Below are 4,429 nucleotides of genomic sequence, written 5' to 3'. Positions count from 1 at the left end.
GAGCCACCGCGCCCGGCCTAGGCAATCTTATTTTTAAGATTATAAGACAGCACTTTGGGAGGCCGAGGCAGGCGGATCACGAGGTCAAGAGATCAACACCATCCTGGCCAACATGGTGAAACCCCGTCTCTACTAAAAATACAAAAATTAGCTGGGCATGATGGCACGAGTCTGTAGTCCCAGCTACTCAGGAGGCTGAGGCAGGATAATTACTTGAACCCGGGAGGCGGAGGTTGCAGTAAGCCAAGATGGCGCCACTGCACTCCACCCTGGTGACAGAGTGAGAGACTCTGTCTCAAAAAGAAAAAAAAAAATTATAAGAGATTATAAGATTTTAAGATTATATAAGATTTGAGGAAATCTTGTTTTGTATAAGCATTATTTTCACATGGAAAAATAACACTTTGCCAAATGTATGCCAACAAGCCAAGAGTACATGTGATAGGATGAAAGTAACACTTTGAAAACCTGCCAAAGCTTTGGGGAAATGGAGACACCTTCTAACTTTTCTGCAAATGTGTGATCTCAATATTTTATATGTGTGAATATGTTTCCCTGATATTCTCCCCAATTTTGGTATTTTATTTAAATATGGTTTTTCCTCTCATAGGGAAAACATGGGTGTTTATACTACTGTCCTATAAAGAATTCTATGAAAAGAGTGAATTGTGTCAAAAATCCATTCAAACTATTTTAAAGAAGGCCCCTAGAAGTGTACGATTTCAGAAAGAAATATAGTGGCTTTTAAATTATTATTATTTAAGTAATATTTCAATGTGAAGGTTTTTTGTTTGTTTTTGTTTTTGTTTTTGTTTTGAAAGGGAGTCTCCCTCAGTCACCCAGGCTGGAGTGCAGTGGTGCAATCTCAGCTCACAGCAGCCTCCGCCTTCAGGGCTCAAGTGATCCTCCCAAGTAGCTGGGACCACAGGCACACGCCACTACACCCAGCTAATTCTTGTATTTTTAGTAAAGATGGGTTTTCACCATGTTGGCCAGACTGGTTTCGAAGTCCTAAGCTCAAGGAATCTCCCGACCTCAGCCTCCCAAAGTGTTGGGATTACAGGCACGGACCACGCGCCCGGTCTCAATGTGAAGGTTTTTTTTGTTTGTTTTTTGTTTTTTGTTTTTTTGGAGACGAGTCTGGCACTGTCGCCCAGGTTGGAGTGCAATGGCGCGATCTCCGCTGACTGCAAGCTCCGCCTCCCGGGTTCAAGCCATTCTCCTGCCTCAGCCTCTTGGGAGGCTGTAGCTGGGACTACCCACGCCCGGCTAATTTTTTTTTTTTTTTGTATTTTTAGTAGAGACGGGGTTTCACCGTGTTAGCCAGGATGATTTCGATCTCCTGACCTCGTGATCTGCACGCCTCAGCCTTTCAAAGTGCTGGGATTACAGGTGTGAGCCACCGCACTCAGCCCTGAAGAATTTTTTTTAAAGCAAATGTCTTGCTTATAGTAAGGTGAGTTTGGTGAATAGAAAGGAAGCATAAAATTAACCCATCAAAAAACACACTTTGCCATCCTGGCTAACGCAGTGAAACCCCGTCTCTACTAAAAAATACAAAAAAAATTAGCCAGGCGAGGTGGCGGGCGCCTGTAATCCCAGCTACTCGGGAGGCTGAGGCAGGAGAATGGCATGAACCCTGGAGGCAGAGCTTGCAGTGAGCTGAGATCGCGCCACTGCACTCCAGCCTGGGCAACAGAGCGAGACTCCGTCTCAAAAAAAAAACCAAAAAAACAAAAAAAACGAAAAAAACCACACACTTTGAAGATACTATTTAAACACAAATCGGTCCTGGGGGCTGGGCAGAGATTCACTGAGCTTTGTTCTATTGAGTTTTCATGCTGGGTATTATTTCTGGTGAGTACCCCCTTTTTAGATACTTGGAGTGAAAATGGAACATCTGACTAGTATTACAAAAAATGGAACATCTCTCCGGCTACATTTATATTTGTAGTCCCTTTCCAAAATCCAGGTCCCATAACCAGCTTCTAACAGTACCTTTTCTTGCTTTAAAGGTTAGCTAGTACTGTGAGTGCCAGTCCCTAAATTAATTGATGTTAACAGTACTTAGAATGTAAAAAACAGACTCGTATGTTTTGTCGAATGCAACTTCCGAGAATGCATAATTAACAGTGTCTCCATTAATATACAGTATGTTCAACAGTGAGACACCGCTATCATAAATAAAGGTAGACATGGATAAATTTATAATTAAAAATGCATTAGAAATTACAAGCATAATTTATTTACTAATGTTCACTGGAATAAATTTTATGTGTAATATTTTAAAACTAGGCATTAATAAATAATAGTGAACATAAAATGTTTTTGCAGCTAAAAATATTTCAATAAATATTAGTGAGTTAAATGTGCAGCAGCTATAATTGCTATGAAGTAAAGTTTATAGAATGCAATCACAATATAGAACACTGTTCTTTGGTTGTATTCAAAATATCAGAAATGCATAGCTGTCCTTCTTCAAAGCTGACAAATCAGGTATTCAACGTAGTGCCTGCAATGATTGAAGAATAAAAGCACAGGACATTCAAATAGTAAATAATTGTTTGAGATAACCAAGAGCCTTCCAAGAAAGTGTATTTACAGACTTGTGGATTCAAATCTTATCTACCTGTTTGGCCCATACTAATTTGGAGCAATTTCTCCCACCTGAAAACTCCTATAGATCTTTTTGAACCTTTTGCTTAAAAATTGGTTTTACCTACCGGGCGCAGTGGCTCACACCTCTAATCCCAGAACTTTAGGAGGCCAAGGTGAGTGAATCACTTGAGGCCAGGAGTTCGAAACCAGCCTGGCCAATGTGGTGAAACCCCGTCTCTACTAAAAATACAAAAATTACCCAGGCATGGAGATGCACGCCTGTGGTCTCAGCTACTCAGGAGGCTGAGACAGGAGAATTGCTTGAACCCGAGAGGTGGAAGTTGCAGTGAGCCAAGATCGGGCTGCTGCACTCCATCCAGCCTAGGTGACAAAGGGATACTCCATCTCAAAAACAAAACAAAACAAAAAAAAAACCACAAAAAAATTGACCTTACCTTGACTGTGCTTTTGTTCCATCAGGGGCAAACAACTCCAAGATGCCAAACACTGTTCTAAGTGCTCATATATTTTATTGACTCCATGCTCTTGACCACTTCACTCTACTAGCTCCACTATTTAAAATATTCTATTTATTACACTTTCTGAGCGTTCACATCATGTGTCCTCAGTGAGGCTGCAAGTCCTACAACACACAGGAATACCGTATTTGTTCGTTTGATGTGCCTTTCAGGGAGCTTACGTCTACATGTAGGGTGGGTTTTCCCAGGTAAGGCTGCAGTTGATTAACAGTAATGAATGGCATCCATTATTGGTTGAGCCTTACTTTGGGCCAGGCCTGGGCTAATGGCTTTGTATCCCTGGTCTTATTTAATCCTCATAACAATCCAATAAATAGATGTTATTGTTATCCCTATTTAACAAATGAGGAAACTGAGCATCAGAAAGGTGAAGTCACTTGCTCAAGATCATGCAGCTAGTAACTGGCTGACTTGGAAGCCCCAAGCCCCACACTTCCCACAATAATAATGAGCAGCCCTTGTTCTGAAAATAACCATGTCCTTTCACTACATCACGTTGCCTTCCAGCATCTCACGATCCTTTCTGCTGGGATTTTCCCCCCATTGATATCTAATCTGAGTCCCTCCTGCTCCCATTTAAGATAATTCCCTCATGGCCTGTCCTTAGTAGACAAGAACTGATGTTTAAAACACATGAGCAATATCCCTTTAGATATTTGAAGATGGCTATTAAATTCTCCTTAACCTTCTTTTCTCCATGATACATTATTAGTAACCCCAATTCCTTTTACCTTTTCTCACAGGGACTCTTTTTTTTTTGAGACGGAGTTTTGGTCTTGTTGCCCAGGCTGGAGTGCCATGGTGAGATTTCAGCTCACCACAACCTCCGCCTCCTGAGTTCAAGCGATTCTCCTGCCTCAGCCTCCTGAGTAGCTGGGATTACAGGTATGTGCCATCACACCGGTCTAATTTTGTTTTAGTAGAGATGGGGTTTCACCATGTTGGCCAGGCTGGTCTCGAACTCCCGACCTCAGGTGATCCGCCCGCCTCAGCCTCCCAAAGTGCTGGGATTACAGGCGTGAGATGCTGCACCTGGCCTCACAGGGACTCTTTCTAAAGCATTGCACCCTCTGAGCCGTGATCCTAGAAAGAAGTTTTAGGTTTTCCAAATCTCAATTTGTTATCATCACCTTCAAAGACCTTCTATTAAGCACGCACATATGCATGTGAACGGTGCTAGAATTTTTTTTTTCTTTTTTTTTTGAGTCGGAGTCTCGCTCTGTCGCCCGGACTGGAGTGCAGTGGCCAGATCTCAGCTCACTGCAAGCTCCGCCTCCTGGGTTTACGCCATT

This window comes from Colobus angolensis, unplaced genomic scaffold (assembly GCF_000951035.1).
Source record: "Colobus angolensis palliatus isolate OR3802 unplaced genomic scaffold, Cang.pa_1.0 Scaffold9, whole genome shotgun sequence".
NCBI classification, from domain to species: domain Eukaryota; kingdom Metazoa; phylum Chordata; class Mammalia; order Primates; family Cercopithecidae; genus Colobus; species Colobus angolensis.
The sequence above is the reverse complement of the archived record's forward strand: the minus strand, read 5'-3'. Positions refer to the sequence as shown.